General features: G+C 37.7%; 1 long non-coding RNA gene across 1 annotated transcript in view; it reads right to left on the bottom strand.

The window, feature by feature from the left end:
* Positions 1-1,015: 1,015 nt before the first annotated feature.
* Positions 1,016-20,713, bottom strand: part of LOC125322238 — a 127,390-nt gene continuing 107,692 nt past the window's right edge. The window contains exons 3-7 of the long non-coding RNA XR_007201891.1: positions 9,553-9,726; positions 7,931-8,033; positions 4,340-4,483; positions 2,327-2,370; positions 1,016-1,583 (exon numbers count right to left, since the gene is read on the bottom strand). This is a non-coding gene — a long non-coding RNA (uncharacterized LOC125322238). The remainder of the gene's footprint in view (positions 1,584-2,326; positions 2,371-4,339; positions 4,484-7,930; positions 8,034-9,552; positions 9,727-20,713) is intronic.

Here is a 20,713-nt window from a genome sequence, read left to right as displayed (position 1 = left end):
TGCCATTCCCTAGTTATTCTTCTCCTGTGATCTCCATGCCGTGCTTTTTCATTTGTCAAGTTTACATTCAGGACTTTTCCAGCTAAAACCTCTCCTTGTCAATCAAATTGTATTTCTGCCTTGTGCAATGTTAATGCATCTGAGGTAACAACTTAAAATTACTCCAGCTCTAATAGGGGAGTGACATTCTCTGTAGAACATTAACAGCTAAATCAAAGCATGGCACAGTGGTAGAATTTGAAGTACTACTTAAATTTCAAAACCGAGCTCTGTACTGAAAATGGGCCATACAAGGCCAGAATAAAACTGAATGAGAATGATCATAAGTGTCTTGCTACATACAAACTGAGGTTTTACAGAAAGAAAGAGCTCATGCAAGAGGATCTGGAGAGTGTAAGTAAAGGAGAAGATAATATTATAACAAAAGGAATTGGGAGAGATTTTCCTTAACAACAGCAGAAATGAAGATTTGTTTGTTTCTTTGAGAACCCTAGAAACTTCATGACACTACAAGGCACATAAGACTTAAAAGTCCTTATTTTAGACCCACTGCAACCATGCTGGCAGAACCAATGGGGTGTGGTTAAACTACCTTTTCTCTACTGTCTGATTAGAGCAGGTGCATCTACAAGTTCATGGTTTAGTTATCGTTGCTGTTTCCTTTGCCCACTTCAAAATCATCTTCCTGGAAGAACTACAGAGTCAAAAAAAAAAAGGGGTTCCCTTTGTTAAATATCACCTTTTTTGTGCAATAAATGCTTTTTCACCAGTAAAGGATCAGCGGATTAATGTTCATTTGAAATATGAGGTCCTAAGAATATGTTCCTTTATTCATGATAACCTCTGCAGTAATTCTCATGAAGCAGGTGATGAAACTGGAATTTCTTACTCAACATGAAGTGACAAAATTGCAAAGTTCTGACCTGTTTCTGTAATGTCTGGAAAAACTATCAGATAATTTTAAAATGGAGATTTTAAAATTTGGGATACTCCAGTTCTAGAATTTTTACCAGCAATGTTTACAGCTTATCTATTTATTAACACCCAGAAAGGACTGTAATTATTGAGATATTAAAGCCAAAGACTAGCAATTAATTTGGACTAATTGTGGACTTTAAGGATGTACTCACCATCATACTATAATATGTTAAGCACCAGATATCTGAGCAGTTATCAACAGTAACCTCAAACACAGCTCTTTGCAAAAATCCAAAACAAATTTTTTGCCATTGCCATTATGTGTACTTAAAGAAACTGTGTGAGATTAATAAGATTCCCAGCTGAACAATGAACAGAGAAAAAAGATGCTCAGCCAAGGCAGCAGGCACAGAATCAGAAGCTCTGATTCTTTGACCCAAGCAATTGCTTCTTTCTTTATCTGATTTGATTTTCAGCTATCACCTTCTCCCTTAGCTGTGGTCCAGCATGATAAGAGGTGTAAGCTGAGTGTTGGAGGTAAAGTTTACACAATGAATGAAAGGAAAAGGTTGAAAATTTTTGTGTAAGAACATTTCCTTTTCTGTGCAGTTGCCAACACTTTCCTTGAAAGAATCATCCTCCGATGTGCAGTCTACAGCCTTCACCTGTTCAAAGGATGCATTTAGGGAACAGAAAACCACATGACATGATTAGAATACTGGTCATGCAGACACTCTACAAGGCACATTCCGTTTTGTTGTTCACATTGTCCTGAAAAAAAATATTTATGAAATTAATAGAATAACTTGAAGTAATATGAATTTGTCTAAGTAAATTCTGTAAGTAACAGAAAAATCTAATTTTAACTGTTAAACTAGTACTTTCAGCTGTAAAACTAATACCTGCACAATATTTGAACATAAAACATGCAGAGACTTGAAGTCAAAATATATTGGAACTATTTGGCAAGGTAAGCTATAATACAAATCAGTGATGTGAGCAAAATACTTTCCAAGAAATCATTGCGCTATTATTACTGTAAAACATAGATAGTATTAAAGAATAAAACAACCTTAAAGTCAGGTGAGACAGATGAATAATGCAACAGTTCTAATAGATGAAATAAAAAATAGTAAAAAAGAGGAATGAAAACCATTATTTAAGCCTCTTTGCTGTCATGAAGGTTTGCAATAAAAAAATCAAAATTAATTTCTGGAAATAGGTTTTTCTAACTATTTGTAAAAGATTATTTTTAAAATAATGGGTTTTGATTATATTTAAAAAACAAAGAAAAGAAAAAATTATGGACTTTCTGTTTTGTGAGAACTGGAAAAATGCAATAAATTACTCTGCTAGAGAGCATGATGAAAGGGTACTATGTGTAGGGAGAGATCAGAAAGGTTCTTACCCCTTGAAGCACAAACCTAGACTCATTCTGCCAGAAAATTTCCCCTGTACAAGAGAACATTGAAAAATAAATGCTTTTTTAATGTGTGGCTCTGTTTTCAATTATACAGGAAAAGTGCATTTCCAAAGCCCATTTATCTTGAATATGACATTGTCACCCTGTGCTATTGGTTGCAGGGATGCAAAGAAAATATTGATTAGAAACCAACAAAGCAAAAGTTTGTTCTCCTTGGTTTAGGAATTTTGGATAAATAAACTGAAGTGCAGTGGGAGATAAAAAACTTGTATGAGTATGCTCCCTGAAACTGAATAAGAGAAACTTTTTCAAAGCAAACTCACTTAATTAACTCCTCACCGGGTTCTCAGTTAATCTGTGAAAAATCAAAACCTTTTTGAGTAAGATCAGAGTTTTGATTATGTATGAATGGGAGCTGACCCAGAAATCCTAACAGAGCTATTTTGTCCCTGCTGGAATGGGCTCACAGCATCATAACTGTCCCTAAAAATGCAAAGGAGAAAGGACATACAGACATTGTGTTTTCATTTCACTCAGGTTAATGGAAGTCTTAACAATGTGATGGTGGTGCTTACTCTATATGTAGGTGATCGATGTGCTCAAGAGTGTAATTATCTAGGCACTTAATGATAGCCCAGTTTGTGAACAAGTACTCCACATATTTTAACTAATAAAATTGCACCTTTGAGGTGACAGCCCTGATGTATTTCACGTGGGCACACGCGGATGTTGTTTACACTCTATGAGTTATTTTCAACAGATAACTGAAAACAGACAGAACTACCTACTAAGTGTGAGCTTCTTAGTTACAAATGAAGTGTCTCATTATGTTCCTCTAGGGACACTCTTAGAGGAGTTTTTACAAAAACTCCTCCAGGGAAGTTGTCCTCCTCCAGGGAAGATATTTCTGGCCAGAAAAAGCAGTGCTCCTGTAGTCCACCCGTCCAAGAACTATTATGAATAGGTAGCAGGGAAGAAAGAAGAATAACAAACTAAGAATATTATGGTTTAGATAACAGAAGGGAGAGCAAGACATCCAGACTCTACCAGAGGGTGAAAAACCTCTGTTCTAATTCTTCCTGCCATGCTTTATTTATATAAAACAAAATATCTTTATTAAGAACATTTTTCTAGTTCAGAAAATGCTACAATAAATTTGCTCACAGTCCTGATACGGGTGAAATCCTTCCCAGAAAAGGATTAAATTCAATGGGAACCTCCCACATCTCACATTAATTCTGTATTAGTGGGACTGTGAAAAAAAGGGAGATGATATTTAGTCATGGAATATTTGTGAATCTTCTGTTTTCTTCCCTCCTATCTGAAGCCATCTGGCCAATTCAGGTAGTTTACCCACATTACACTATTTTTCCAAGTGAACAAAGAAGAAATTTCCCAGATTTGCCAGGATAGCACTCCTAGGAAAGAAGATATTTTTGAGACACTGCTCTTGCCTTGGAAGAGCTGTTGCTTGAACCTGGTTTTCTCAGAAATTAGATGAGCTAATAAGTACTCTGAATAGGCTGTTTTATTAAAAGCAAGCAACCAACTAAACCAACAACAACCCCCCAAAACTCTATGGCATACTTTCATTAATGTTATATTACAAGTCACAAACTTTATGTGCTGGAATGATAACACATTTCAAAACCTCACAAGAAAATATTCTCCATCCAACCCAGTCCTTTTCCTTAGCTTGGCCACTATTATAGATGAAAACAGCCAAGGAAAGGCTGAACTAAGTGTACCAATCAGCTGGTGGTCTGACTGGTATACAGTATCCTCACCCCTGGAGTCAGTTACTTCCTTTGTCCAGGTTCCTGCACATCTGGCCATCATACGCAACACACTGGACATCAGCACTGACTGCAGGGCAGAAACACCAGGGAAAATAAGAGTCACCCAGACCAGTGTTGTAGGGGCAACTCTACAAAGTTTGACACTTTAGCAGAGTTGTAGAAGAGTGATGACTGGTCTTTCTCCTTCCCAGCTTCTCACCTTCTTGTCATCTCTACCTGCAGGTAATGCCAGGCTCATCATGGTACCACTGCTCAGCGGTTAATGGTAACAATCCCTGCAGGACCCAGAGGTCTGTACCTCTGGCTGGATGACATGCTGGAGGTGTCCTGGGCTCATTAGACTCTGTGAAGGCAGAGGGGAGGAAGAAAGCTGAGTTCAACACAGCCATGGCTTTACCATGATATCAGTGTAGCAGGACAGCTGGATACAGCTCTTTCCCTTCCAGCCATGAGCACTGTCCAGCCTGACATAATTCATGTCACATAACCAAACAAATCACAGAATCGCAGAATCTCCTCAACTGGGAGGGACACAAAAGGATCACTGAAGTCCAGCTCCTGGCCCTGCACAGGACATCCCCAAGATTCACACCATGTGCCTGAGAGTGTTATCCAAATAGTTGAACAGGCTGATGCCATGACCACTTCTTTGGGGAGCCTGTTCCAGTGCCCAACAACCCTGTGGGTGAAGAACCTTTCCCCAGTATTCAGCTTGACTCAGCTTCAGGCCATTTCCTCAAGTCCTGTCACTGGTCACCACAGAGAAGAGATCAGTGTCTGCCCCTCTGTTTCCCCTCATGAGGAAGCTGCAGACAAATAGGAGGTCTCCTCTCAGTCTCCTCTTCTCCAGGCTGAACAGAGCAAGTGACCTCAGCCACTCCTTGTTTGGCTTCTCCTCTAGATCCTTCATCTAGAGGCTTCTTTGCAGCCCTCTTATAAATGCTTTCTAATAGTTTTATATCTTTCCTATATTGTAGCATGAAAGACACCAAACTTCATAAGAGCTCTCACATCTGCAATGTGGTTGGAACCCCTAACCTATCATAGTAGCATCTGATTCTCACCTTTTTGACTTAAATAAATGCTCAGTTTAAACATAAAATATGTAAAGCTTGAGGAGATGTAGACACTGTTTATGCACAAACAGTGCAGAGGAAAAAGCACTGCCTTTTCATCTTTTCTAATTCTAAAATCTAATCAGATTGTAATGCACACTCAGCCCTTCTCTGTCATTTATTTTTAATGTAAAGATTTATACCTACTCTGTATTGTGAAAAGTAGTACCTGGAACTGTAAATTTATTTTGTTTTCACACTTCTCACAAGCAAAATTTGGGAAACAAACAAGGTTCTTAAAATTGTCGCGTACGATACCGTGTGTGCATATTTTAGTAAGGAATTTATCATGGAAATGATACCACAGAAGAAATAGCATTAAAACCAGACACAATACAAAAAGTGCATTTCAGACCTACTCTGCCTGCAGGTTTTCCTAACAGAAAATGCATTTCCCATGTTTTGCATCCATATGGACCAGATGAGGTACCCTGGACTGGCAAACATTCTACCTTTTTCTGGAAACAATACCAAAATTCACTGTTGACGGACAGCTGGCTTCCTTTTTTCTTCTGTCCCTAAAATGTCAACCCTGACCCTTGGCTGAGCACTCCAGAACTCCTGTGGCCCATAAAGTCTTCCTGAAACCATTAGCTCCCAGAAGGACTGTGAAAAAGTATTGGTAAATGGACAGGTGTGCTCAGAAAAATTTGGGGGGATTTTTCTGAATGAGAAAAAGCATCTCTGTGCTGTGTCTGGGCAGCAAAAATCTGTAATTGTGATAGAAATACTGAAATAAAATTCCATGTGGTTTAGAGGAACAATACTGGTGAGAGAGTAAAGGAGGCAACATTTGGTATTATATGGAACATAAGTAAATAAGAATACTAAAATCTCTCACATGCAAGAAATCTTTTGTTTTTTCTCTCATCTGATGAACCTCTACTTTCCCATGGGTAATTTTTTTTCTAACTGCATTTTTTTCCCCCTACTGTTCTTTGACTATATAAAGATAAGAGTGAAGGTCAAGGTGTTAATGAGACGGTATATATGCAAAGGAGAGTGAGAAATTCTGAAAACATTGCAAAACTTGAAGTCTGAGTGGATCAAAGCCAGTATACCTACAACCTCCCCCTTTAATTTTATGCAAATAAATTCAGATCCATGCAAATCTATTAATTTTTAATATGTGGCCCTTTGCTCAGTAGTGTAACAGATGTGTAAATCATGGAGTACAGGTATTTCTCACAAGCTACTCGCCAGAGTGTTGAAAGAATCTGAAATGGTTTTTCTTGTTAAAAACCAGTTCAATAATAAGAAGCTTTCAGGTAACTGAAAAATGTTCTCTCGGTGGAGACTTTTTCTTCTACTCATCTCCATATTTCTGCTTTTCCCCTTATGCCTTTGCTGGTTCAAATCCCTCTTTAATATACATTTTTCCACCACACTTTCTAGAGATTATCCACTATAAATTGAATGTCTACCATGCACCCTACTCTTTGCCACCTTGTTGAGCAGCCTTTTGCCATTCTACAGGAAATTTGTGTGCTTGTATTATATCACGTAATATAAACCAAGCCTCTCTCTAGGAGAAGAGTATGTTTTTGATACACAGTCAACACTCAATAAATAACACATTTCTCCCTTCCATCTTTTAAGGTTTGCCAGTAGCAATTTACAGACAAGTCCCTCAAGAAGCCTTAAAGTGCCATAACAAATAAAAGTCCCATTTAAACAATGCATTTGAACAATACCTTGCTTCACATGTCTTTAAGATAACAAACAATAGATTTCTGGAGGGTATGGATTGTAATCCGTATAGATATAAAACCAGGACAGTTTCAGCTTATCATTTCCTTGGCAAAGAAGGCTGTTTATTTTCACAAATCTTTGCAGGCTCATTTCCATATTTCACAGGGGAGGAAAAAGACAGCTCTACTATTGCAGAAGAGCTTTCAGCAGAGGAAATTAATCTCTTAAATGTGTTACTACTAGAGCTGGATAAGCAATTTCTTTATTGAGACAAGGATTTTCCTTATATTTTGTGCCTCAAACTCTCTCGGAAATTATGTGATTTCCTTTAATGTATTTATGTGCAATTGTCCAAATGAATTGCCATCCAGTGTTATTCATTATTTGTTGTATATGCCTTGGTCACTTTGCTTCAAGAAACTCACTGAAAAGCCAACACTTTTTAGCACTTAGAATGTCTTTTTTGGGTATAGGCATGGGGAAAGAAGAAAAAAAATCATGTGAGAGAGCCAGGGAAAGAATTCTTTTTGATTTTTCCTTGTGAAAAGCGGGATGATGGCATTTTCTTTTTCCTTAAACCAGGTCATTTCAAGGAATGGTTTTGGAGCACGGCTGCATAAACAAGTGAGTCAGCACGATGGAGGCCAACCTCAGGCAGAGGGAAGGATGAGTGGAAAGAGAGGACCAGCCTTGACTTCCAGTGGGGTAAAAAACAAAAATGAGGAGGGATGTACTGGTGAAAGAAATCACATCACACCCTATAATGTGGAACCACTGAATTCATTAAAGTTCCTGTTCCTCCCTCTGGAATTCAATACCAAACACTAGCCTTGATTTGCTGGCCACTTGATTACAGAAGTTTGTCTGAAAAAGGAGAAGGTGAGAGCAGCTCTGTGTGGTACTTTCCTATATCTTATGTAAAAAATTAAAATTTTCAGTCAGCTTCCAAGAATGCAGGCCAAATTCATTTGTCTTCTGCTTACCATGATTCATGAAACAGCGTTGTTTTTTCTTTTCTTTAGGGGAGTTAACTTCTCTGGTCTTCAGAGAATGCAGCCTTCTTGTAGCTCTTAGGCTACAGATATCCTAAAGAAAGGACAGTAAGAGTGTGATAATGATGATGTAAAAATGTAAAAATGTCCTGATTTAGTATTAATAATTTATTCTTTTAAATGGGACTAAGACAACATCTAGAATAGCAATAAACAATGTAAAAATTAATCCTCAAATGTATTTTCCACCAAAGTGATTACTTTTTTCTTTTTAGTGTTACAGTTCAGAAAGCTTGATGACAGTTGCTAATAGGTAAGGACCAACAAATTATTACCAACATTTTTTATTTACAATTTGAGTATAGACTGATTCAGTTCTTGAGGTGAATCTCTGAGGCCTACAAATGTCAAGGCACTGCTGTGTATGTCTTTCACACCAAGTACCACACCATATATCCCAAACAGTGTCTGCTGTGTACATGAACAGCAAATCCCATGCTTTCTACACCGCCTAAATGCTCCTGAGCTTCTCCCTATCCTGCTTTCTCCCAACTATTGTATATGATAATGCTACCTAACCGTTATGTTTTGTTGGCTTCAATAATTGTCTTATTTTTCTCTCAGAATAGACAACATGTACTTTCCTATGTATACAAATCTGGCAGAAAATTGGAGGTGAATATACCAGGAATTTTTACATGAAAAACAAAGGTTGCTTTCTTCCGGCTAATGCATTTTCCTGTTACACAGTCAGCGCTGTTTGAGTACACTGAAGACACATCAGTTGGTATTCACATGAAGCACCTCCTTGCTGTCAAGGGATTTCAGTCAATTATAAATGTCTTTCAGTCAATCAACAAAATGGGTGCATGGAAATGTTCAGATGATTACTGTGGATTAGCATCCCAGCTTCTTAAAGCTTATACAATGCATTCAAAGTAGTAAAACAAACAAACAAAAAAAACCCCAGCCTTCTATCTCCATATCAGGCAACTGTCCTTTGCCATTAGGTTCCAGAAGGCTGTTTTAGGGAGGAGGGACAGTGAGAGGGACAGATTTGGTGCAGATCTGGATTTATTGGAGGGTGGGAATAGAGCAGAAGACTCCCCCACTTCTCAAAAATAACACTGACAAATGTGTTAATGCATCAATATCAAGTGAAGCAGTCAAAACTATGTTATAGTCCCCTTGGAGCACACTCAGTATGATGGAAATCAGGAATGGATAGTGGAATATGCCAGAGTTTTGTGGCAGGACATGAAGAATTTGCATGCCCGCCAGTGAGAAGAGTACCAGGAAAAAGTGTAGAAAAGGGAAAATATACTTTGTACAATTTCTCTTTCCTTCAAAATGTGGTGCTGTGCTAAGAATTCCAGCTATCATTTTATTTAATGACTGTATGTATAAAATTCACCTTATTCACATATTCAACAAAGAATTGGACTGGAAAACCCCCAATAGTTAAAGACAGCAATAACCAAAATAAAGGTAATGCCAAAGGCTGAGAAGCAACCAGACCTCCCTGAAAAAATACAAAGATAAAAACAGAGCACTCCAGAGAAGTCTTGCATTACCTGATAACTAATTGAAAGGTTTTTCTCTGAGTCACATACCTCCATTTGCAAAATAAGAATCAGGCTACCCAACAGCCACTGAAAGACATATGCAGCAGAAAAGGAATGGTCAGTTTGGAGGTCAACAACCAGGTGCAGTTTTGGGGTTTAAATGTCCTCAACTCTCCCCTCTGTACGTTCAGCAGCCAGGGGTCAGTTCCTGCCACCCTGTTCCTGCAAGTCAATTCAAAGAAACAGTAATCTAACCCAGCTTTGATAGAAACCTGAGCAATTTAGACACCATGATTTCCAGTGGGAAGAAATGGATGCTGTGTTCTTTTTTAGAATACCATTTGTATCATATCATCTAAGATGATATGATTTGGAGTAGTTCAACTAGAAGAAATTTAAACTAAACAGTACTAGCCATCGCTTATGCTGTATGTCTGAAGAAGAGCTTTTTATCTGTCAATTTAACTTGTTGAATCTGGTATAAAAAGCAACTGCTTTTCATTTCTCATTTTAAAAGCTTACAACAAATGAAGATTATGTTAAGGCCATCTGTTTATTTCAGAGAAAACTTAATGATGCAAGTAAAATTTAAATAAAAAAATCTCTTCTAGGTACCAATACCAAAAGTGATAAATTAATTTTGTGTGCCTGGTCTCATAAAAGTATTATATATATATATGTGAAAAATTTTCACAGGAGAGCATCTTGACAAAATAAATGATTCATTGACAATTTCTCAAAGAAAACCATGTTTGAATATCCTATCAGTTTCCTAGTTCTTCCACTACAGATGAGGAAGATGGAGAATTTTGCATAGACAATGAGACATCTATCTTGCTACCAAATAACAAGAGAAAATAATTCTCACTAAATAGAAAACAGGCAGAGCTGTGTGATTCTGATAAAATCATAACAGTACTATTAAGCCTGTCTTAGAAATACTTAGTTAAGAACGTGTCTGTTCTTCTAAGTGGAAAGCAAGCTCAGAGGTAGATACAGACATCTACACCTGAGTTAATAATCTCTTGGCAGTGCAGACAAGAGGCACTTGTAGGGCACAGTTCATCCTTTTAATCATTTCCTTTCAGCTGGAAATGCTGTCCTTAATAAACAGTCCATAGAATTACTGGTCCATCTTTCTGTGGACAGCAGAGTGCTCATGGGATGATAGCATCAGTGCTAATGTCACCTGAAAAAGGTTCCTAATTCTTGATGTTTTGTCGTGGGGTTTGTTTGCTTATGTTTGGTTTAGTTTCATTTTGTTGGTTTTGTTTTCTCAGAGTTTTAAGTCTTAGTACATCATCTGTCATTCTGAAGATATTTACCAATAGCAGTTAGGAACACAGGACCCAAGATTGAAGCCAGAACACACAGGGTGCTGCTAGTCAGCAAGAAATCTCTTTATCCATTTCTTAACTTCATTTCGAGTTTCTGCCTTGTCACTGGGACTTTTGTCACATTGTTCTTCTCTCATGAAGAACAAGTGGAATAGCATCACCTTCTGGTGGCTGTGAGCATCTTGTAAGGAACTGCAGGTCATTTGGTTAGTTCCTAGACTTGCTTGTGCCATCTTTTTCAGTCTCATACGTATCACCATCTCCCTGAGTCCTGGATAGCTCATTTTTATCTTTTCTTGTGAGATTTTCTGATGTTTCTTTCTTTTACTCTACACCATGACTGAAGGTCAAAATTTAATTCTGTGTCCAAGAATTGGCATTTTGGATGTTCTTGCCCTGGGTGTTCCTGCAAATGTTTAGAGAAGCCTCTTCACCCCATCAAGTCTTATAACCCACACATGGGCTGAATTACCACCACCAGCTGTATCTTTAGTCTTCTGACTCAACATCTGTTTTCTCTCCTCTCCTCTCCTCTCCTCTCTGACCTCCGTGGTTCCGAGAGCTTGATATATAATTACTTGAGTATTCCATAAAGAGTTGAAAGTTACAAATGAAAACCAACCTAAAATGCAGTGGGTTTACATAATTGTTTTGCGCCAGTCTTGTGAACTTTTAATTGGCTTACTTACAATTTTTGAGTACTTACAGATGGGAATACCTTCTGTGTCAGAGAGACACAGAGAGTCTTGGACCTCCATATTCAAGCTTGATGGCATAGTTGATATGAGTAAGCAACACAAAATGTTTATATCCTCCAATTTATGGGTAAAAAATTCAGAAGATAATTTACCACTTTCTACAGAAAATAATAGTGATCAATGGAAGTAGTGCAGAAGCAGGGAAAATCCAAGACATGTATAGAAAAAAAGAGATGGAATTCTTTTGTGTCTTTTGGCCACCATATGACTTTTCAGGATAGTTGCTTGCATAGTTTTGATGTGACATCAATGTAATGTTTTGCATATTAAATATATGAAACACTGCTTTACATTTCTGTAGATTCAGAGTTGGAATTCAGCTGGCATACGTGACTCTCTATATTTTTTCATTAAGCCTAATCAAGAAAATGCTGCCCCATTTTCAGAAATTCAAAACACATTTCTGTTTAGGTAGAAAACCTACTATATATTTGTGTAGTGATTTGCTAAGCTGAAATTACGCAGGCCGATTACTTGTGTAATAAAAAGAAGATTGAAATAATAAGTTCTTTAAGGTCAAATCCACTTGCTGTTATCTGAGTATCTTTAGCATTAAATTGTGTAGTTCTAACAGAAGCAATGTTTTAATGCACTCATCTGAGAATGATATTTCAAGATGAAAACAAGGGAGACTGACAGGCTAATTATAATTACTTCATTACAATGACTTTGCAAACTGAATTGACATATTTTTTTCTAATTTCTGAACTGCTTTCCTCATAAATCTCTATCACATTTTGTGGGTATCCCAGCTCAAAATGTGTTTCAGTTTGCAGCTTCCCCAGAATAGGGGAGCATGTTTTATTTGACATAAGACTCACACATAGCTACATTAACATCCTTTAGCACTTCCTCATGACATTTAATGGTTCTTTTGTGTGAAGAATATCAAAGTTTTCAAATCCAGACATTACATACACTTCTCAGCAAGTACAATATCTCAGAGTTTTCTGAGAAATACCCAAATACCCTGCAATCCTAGAATAGCACTGCTTTGTGCAGAAACAATAGCTTGTGAAATGTGATTAAATGTGATAATGCCTTACGGCAGACATTATATGCTTTTGCTATAATCTCCCAGAAACAAAGAAAATAATCTCTGTCACAGATGTCCATCCAAAAACATGCCTATTACTTTTATTTTTGTTATGTAGTCTTTTATGTCCCACAAAAACATTTTTTAGGAAGACGCTCTACATTTTGAATCAATGTTTCTTTATGTCCCCAGGGCCCTGCTTTGCTCCTCTGTTGTCACTTTGCTTTGCAGATATTAACCTTCCACATGTAGGCTAAAAAAACCCAGGGACATATTTATCTTTCAATGTATAATGTAGAACCGTATGTATCAAACTGGGACACAACAGTGAAAACAAACATTTTACATATGCTTGAAGTAAATAAATGTGTCCCTTGTCACAACTTAAAATTTTTTCATGATTCTTGTTGTAAACACTCACCAGAGCAAATATGAAGATTATGACAGGGTTGTGATACAGCAATTATTGCTCTATAAACTCAGTGGATATTAATTTTTTAGTAAAATAGTAGGAAAAACAGTTTCATGAAGCAGAAATTCTTCACATGCACTGGTTGAGTTACAGCAAGAATCTGGAAATGCACAAGTTTCAAGTGGGAGGCACTACTCAGGTAGGAAAGGCTTGGAGGGTAGCACATGCTCTTCCCCTAAAAGGGCTGACAAAGGAGTAGAAATGAGAGGGAATTATATCGAGGCAACAACAATCTTCCTCCCACGTCTAAAAACATGAAGAAATGTGACTGAGCCCATTAAAGACCATAAAGAATGCAGAATTGTTAGGAGGGAACATGCTCAGATAACTCTACGAAACTCACTGGTTCACAGACAGTATTCCTTCAAATCCCTGTGGGAACAAAAGCACATCATAAAAATCACTAGAGAAGAACTTAAAGCAGCACATCTTAAGGACTGCAGGTCTGCCTCCCCCAAATGAGCATTAGACCTCTTTCTCAGACTGGGAGGATAAGGGTGCTGAGAAGTACACAGAAAGTTCCAAATCGCAGATCTGTTCATTCCTGGCCTTGGAACATATTGTGAACAAATCATGCTGGTTGCTTTCTTTTTCTCTTGGGAATGTTCGAACAAAATCTTTCTGGTGCTGAAACTTGAGCAATACCACTGCAAGATTACACATAAAATTTAATCCATCTAATAATATTGGATTGGGTTTTCTCCTTTGATCTTTCTCCAATGTTATGTTCTCTCAGGAGGAGTTTGTAAAGGCTTTGTTCTTTCTCAGAAACTAAGCACATCCTTTGCATATCTAAACCATGTCATTTATTTCTTCTGGGGAGATTGTGAAGATTTGATTATACAGATAAATAATTAAGTAGACTTAAGTGAAAAGCTCAAATAACTTGAGGAGAAATGTCAAATATGGTCAAGCTGACTTCTATAGCTTTGTGGTTTACAGTGAATAAAAAGAGTGATGTAAAAGGTATTTGTTCTCCACTCAAGGGCAACAGGGGAGTCATTCTTTTTGTCCAGTTGCAATAGAAAATTACTGTCTTCCTTCTGTAATACCTATTACTCTGACAATAAAGACAGAATAGAAAGAAAAAATGCATTCTTCTTCTAGTACTAATGAACTTTTCCATTTGTCCTACCCAGAGAAATAGGAGTACATATTATACTGACAGAATTTTTTAAAATGCCTACAACAAAAATGGCCAATGATTATAAAGAATGCACTTGAAGAAAACTAAATATTGAGAAAAAATCATGATACAGATTTCTGTAAGATTGGGGAATGCAATTCACATGTAATGCAACTTTTCTCTGATCATTTAGATTTGCTTTCAATCTGAAACTGCAGACTCCAAAATTTGAGTTTAAGGTTTAGACAGTTACCTTGGAAGATAGAGGTTCCTCCTCAGCCTGGGGGGTATCAAATGCAGAGGTCTACCCAGCAGCTAGGCTTCCCTAGACATTAAGTTATTGCCTTGGTGGAAGGAGTGTGTGTGGATGGAAGAAGAGAACAAGGTCCTGTCAAAAGTAGGCAGTCTGTCAAGTCAGGACTAATAAATCAGGAGGATATCAAGCACAGAGGGTTAGGCTGCAGCAGCCCAATGGTGAGGACATTCTGCTAGTAGTGAGGAGATCAGGGCTCTTCCTGCAGCATTGCTGTTTTATCTCTGAAGCTCTTGCTTGGGCCTTCTTTTCACTGACAAAGGAAAACAAGAAATAAAGTAATATATCTTTCTTGTCAGAATGGATTGCTTCCTCAACGGAATGACAACACGTGTTGACAAACAGAAGCCAGGTGGTATAATATATGAGGTTTTACTGTGTGCACTATCTCATGAAATTTTGTTTATAGCATCATATTGTCACTGACAGTAATATTGACATGTAGGCTGAAAAACAGTTGCTTGGTGGAAACAAGGCATAGTGAGTAATGATAAATATCTATCCCAAAGGCAGATGGTACATGTCGAGTGCCATGTGGGTCACCTTTCTCTTTGGACTTACTTAACATCTCATTGAACATATTGAGAAAGGACATAAATAACATGGCAGGCAAATCTGCAGATGACAGCACACAGGGCTTTTTTACGAGAATTAAGAATCTACAATTCTGTGAAGGTCATGGCATGGTGAAATTCATTGGGAGGACAATGCAGGTGAAGTGGGAAAATATAAATGGATATTCATGGGGGAAGAGAAACCTGAGAAGTCAGTAATGCAGAGAGAGATATAAATTCCCAGTCCAGACTTCCTCTAATGAAATATGCCATGCCTATTCTGTTTCACTAAGCTTTACCACACATCAACGTTGAAAGTATCCCTCTTTCCATTTACCTCTGCCAAATTTGTGCCAAAGTCATACTATCCTCCTTTCATGTCTATTCCTGCTTCTTTCTCCTTGGTTTCTTTTCTTCTACCCAAATGCTTCAGATTTCTAATGTCAGAAGTTTTATCTGGGCAAAGAAATTATTCCACCATACCAGTTCAGTGGCCAGCATCCTCTATAATGCAGAACTGCGCAGTGCTTCCTCTTCCCACTGTCTCCTTTGTTTTATTTGTGAGGCTATGTTATTCTGAAATTGAGGGAGAATAAAAGCATCTGAACAGAGTGAGCTCTCTCCCTCCAGGGGAAGATATTAAATCATCTAAGGGCCCTAACTGCAGCTTGGATGTTTTAGATGAGGCAGTCCCATCTCTTCCTTTGGCATTTCTGACGTGTTCAGTTTCTTGATTGCTTATATAAGATTGAAGGCAGCTGCTCCTCTCGTTCTCCCATCCTTGCATAATGATGCTGTGTCTAGAATCACACAGGCTATTTATTTCATTCCAGTGGTCACTTTTTGAAGTGATTACCAGTGTTAAATTGGGATTTTTCATTTAGTATTACAAAGTACTGAGAGCTTACGCCTTCTTTGCTTAATCTTAGAAAAACAAGGGCCAGATCAGGTTTTGGCTTTGTTCCAAATGTTATTCATCAGGAAAAGCTGTTTTCATGACAGCAGTCATAAGATAAAATCAAGTGATTTCACAAAATAAACATGAAATAAAAATACATTATGTTAAATACCCTGATCTGGGATAAGTTAAATTCCTTACAATGTGTTTATCAGCTTATGATTTGTTTTTCTTTCACAAGCATACATGTGGAACTGTGATCAGTGACAAGTATACATTTTAGAATTGATCACTTTCTCTGTTAATAGGCAAATTTCTGATATTTTCTGAGCTAGTTTGTTTTTAATTGAAATTATTTTGTATTTTCAGTCTTAAAGTTTTTTACAATTTGGAGGTACTCTATTGTGATACACAAAAATGAAAGTCATAGCAGTGCCATTCTTTTCAAGTATGTATCACAATATGAATTTCATCATGTTATTTCATATTTAAAGGGCTGCACTGAAGGTATGATAACAGAAAGGGCAGTAGGAACATAGAAAATCTTCTAAATCATAACAGCAGGAATCCAGTTAAGGCTTATGAAAGTGATGAGATAATTATCACCATCCCGTACAATTTCCCATTAGGGAATAATTCTGTAGCATGTGTGGTGCCAGGGTTGTGAAGTTACCTGCATAGATCAGGAGTAGCAAAACCGCAGGGGCGGTGCTTTTACAGAGTTAGGAGAGGGTGGGGGTAGAGCAGTGCACTGCACTACAAGAATTTTACTCATCACTTACTAAAACCAGATCTCAGCAATGTCATTCTGCTCACTGTCATAGGAGAGCAGAATGAGGGAAAGCAAGATCAAAACTTCAAAGTAAATAGGCATGGCTTATTTATATTGTATGTAACTTTGCATGAAGAATTACTTTGACACATTTTCACAGAGGCCAAAAAGAACTATGAAACCACCCAAACCTATCATTTAAGCTGTCATGGGGCACCATTCTTAAGTCGATTATCCTGTCCTGAGTCCAACAAGCAAAGCATGTTTTGCTAGGAAGACCAGTATGATATTTGTCCTGTAGAAACAGCAGGGCAGTGTGAGATGCCACCAGAAAAGCCAGGCAGTTTTCTCAGATGTTCACAAGCAATCAGCACTGAATTTAGAAGAAGAAGGCAAAACATAGGTAATATTTTCTGATCTAACATGAGAAAAACCCTCTCCTTCCTGGGCCTAAATCTGGCCACCAGCACAGCACTAAATTTCTCAGGCTGTCCAGCCAGAACTACGAAAGAAAATTTGCTCTGCCTCATAGCACTGGTAAGTACCCTTCCAGTGTCCTCCTTCTGGCTCCTGCCCGTCCTCAGCACTTTGAAAGACTGCAGTAATTAATGGATTTGGCCCATACAGTGTATCGAAAAGCAATCCTTTTTGACATTGGCAGAGGAAATGACTGAATCCCTGGGGCATTCAGTGCCTCAGTTCAGTGATGACAGTGTTCTGGGTGATGCAAGGCAAGGCAGAGCTTCTTCTCTTCTCTGGCCTGTGAAGGACAAGCAGAGCTCATTTTCCAGACTGGAATGGGGTTTTGAATAGATATGTGTAAAAATAATGGGATACATCCAGAAGGCAGGAAACCAAGATTGTATTCTGAGTTTGATTGCTTTCTTTAATAGTAAATTGCCCACTCCCAAGATTTTATTTTCATTTTCTTCACACTGTGGTTGTCATAATGCTGAAATGCTCAGGAATATCTTAAAATAGAACTTCACAGAAGTAAGAAAGATTAGTTAGAGCTCAGTGATTGAGTAGTTTTGTATCTTGAGAAAAATAGGAAGGATGGCAGTAATAATTATGATCAAATCCAAATTGATGATGCGGGCTGTTAGCTTTACCACAAGCAATGTGGAATGTCAAGACTTCACACCTGGATCAAAAGTCAGAGAACTTACACAAATCAAAAACAGTAAAGGAAGAGATATGAGGTGTTATAATGGGTTTGGAACTGTTTTTCTCCCTAGGTTGATTCAGTTCAAAGACCTGCCTTGTTCTTGTTCTTGTTCTTATTGTTCTTGTTCTTGTTCTTGTTCTTGTTCCTGTTCCTGTTCTTGTTCTCCTTCTTCTTCATCTTCTTCATCATCTTCCTCATCATCTTCATCGTCTTCATCTTCATCATCATCATCATCTTCTTCTTCTTCTTCTTCTTCTTCTGTGCTTTGTGTGTCTCTCTCAGAAGATCATGTAAGTAATGTCTGATAGGAATTATCCAGTCTCTACCCAGGATGATACAAACCATCTGACAGTATTCCCAGCATATTTCTGTTAAAGTGCAATGTAAGAACAACAATCTGTGCTAGAATTCTAGTTCAGCTGATCTCAGTTAGGAAAGACTTTCATTTTTCAAGTCCTTTCTTCATCAGACAATTGTGTAGTGTCTCCCATATGTTGTGAACTTTGCCTTTTTCAGATAACATTGTTTAATGATTAATGCATTTTTGGTACAGTTATGCCCCAAACATCTTTCAGCATTTTTTAGTATAGGAATTTGAGGGTTGAATGGAGTCCTGAACATCTCACTCCTTTTGGATGTGACTATTTTCTGTCATCTCTCCTGCAGCCCCACTGCACATTTTGTATCTCATTTGTGTGGAACCTATCCCACCAGCATGCCATTATCTTCTCCAGAACTTACCACTTCTAGAGTTTGCATAAGCCCTTCTCAGCTGTGATCTAGCACCATAGTAATGAAAAAAAAAGGTTCAAGAACAAGCCAAATTTCCCAGAGATGAATATAAACACCGGTAAAGCAACACTGTCTTGTATCATGTAGTCTCGTTCTCCCTTTTCTAATTCTTCTTCATATCCCATGCTACCTTTTGCTATGTATTGTTCCCTGTAGTTTGACCCTTCAATTTCCTGCCTCTTTTCAATCGTCCTGCCCTCAGCTCTCTGCATTTTGGCAGTAGGTCTGTGCATTAGGTCAGGCTTCTTGGCACTGACCAAAAATCTGGCAATCTGAATTTTCTTGAGGGAAGAAGATCATTGCTCATCTGTATTGTACTGTTTCCATCCTTAGTATTTGAAAACTAATGACATTATTAGCATTCAATTCCCAGATGGGCAGAGACAGTTTGATTTCACCTGACCCATCAAATATAGAAGAGTGTTAAATGTTACTCTGAACTTTTCCAATAATATTGATTCTTCAGCATCCCTCAGCAGTTGTCTCCATTATATAACCATTCTTAGGCTTGTGAGCATTTCTTAATATTGAAACTGTCTTTTTACTCGTACAAAGTAAGCCAATTATTTCTTATTCTGCTCTATTTGACTGTGTCTGTATTCACAGTGCACTTACAAATGCCTTCTTTTCTTACTGCTCTCTTTTTATCTATTCTCCTGCTCTGTGTTACAAAGATTTCTCCTTCCTCTTTCTCTCCCTGAATGTTGATAAAACAAAATATATTCAAAGCCAGCCTGTCATTCTGTGAAAAATTTCTTGAATATCAACTTTCCAATCCCCAATTTTAGAACTACTAGGCAAGCAGGGTTCACTGTGAAAGGCAACAGCAAAGAATGAGGATGTTTAGGATCTTACTAGAAAAGGTGGAATCATAGCTTTGATGTGTAAACCTTCCTGTTTCTGAAATAGCTTTTCCAGCAAGATAAAAAATGAAACAGTCTTTTATCTGATAAAATTAAAACTTAAGCAATGCTGTATATTGTTAGGAATTTTCCACAATGATCAGTGAACTCTTTAATATATCTATTCAATTTTGTGGAATGTCTCACATGATATTTTCTACTGAATGGGTTTTGCATACATGAGGCAATAACATTTATCTCTAAAGTCTTGTGTGACTTTAGTAGTAGTAGGAGGTGCCAGAGTGATGCTTGGAAAATTAAATTCCGTTTATCTATAATGCAGCAGCAAAGATAACTTAAAAATATTGTCCCATCACCATGACTCAGCCCTGATCTCTGGGAACAGATCAGCTCTGCTAGTCTTCTTGGCCCATACAGCTGCTGTCCTCACTGCAATTTGACAGATAATGAAAATCCAGTATGTTACTGTTGCAAGGTGTAAGTCAGAACTGAGACCTACCAAGCTTGTTACATATATGGGACAATAAATTGTAAAATAAGAAGCGTTTTTTTCCTCCTGGTGAAATGGGGATAGTTAAGGCAGAGGGACTGCATGTGCAAAGAGTCATCTCAGAGCAGAAGAGATTTGAATTATTCATTTCTTTCCTGTTATCCTGACCACTCATGTAGCTGGTGGAAGGTCTATGTACTGGAGTCCTAGAGTACAATTAAAATTCATGGTGGTTTATGGTGTGGACATTATTTTCATCATTGTTTAGGACCCTGGCTTTTTTCTTCTTCCTTTCTTTTTTCCCCCTCTAGAAACGGTAGAGTAGGAACCTCATAACTCACAGATCTTGGCTGTGGCTGCACTCAGGATTCTTCTCATTCTAGAAACATCAAACAAATCTTATCAACCTCCATTCCTCCTCATCACAAAATACTCTACTGTTTCACTCATCTGCACTTTGTCCTTCCTGAAGAAACTGTGATTGATGTTTTCTATCAGTATATGCTGAACTACCTCCTTGGGTAATTTATTTTCTTAATAAATGTTAAGAGCTGGTGGTTTGCTACTGCTTCCTTTGTGCTGCTAATCATCTTGATGAGTAGGCAGTCAAAAACAATTCTTTCCAAAAAC

The sequence above is a fragment of the Corvus hawaiiensis genome, chromosome 2 (genome assembly GCF_020740725.1).
Source record: "Corvus hawaiiensis isolate bCorHaw1 chromosome 2, bCorHaw1.pri.cur, whole genome shotgun sequence".
In the NCBI taxonomy this organism is placed as follows: Eukaryota; Metazoa; Chordata; class Aves; order Passeriformes; family Corvidae; genus Corvus; species Corvus hawaiiensis.
Note: the sequence above shows the minus strand (reverse complement) of the source record. Positions and strands in the feature narration are given on the sequence as shown.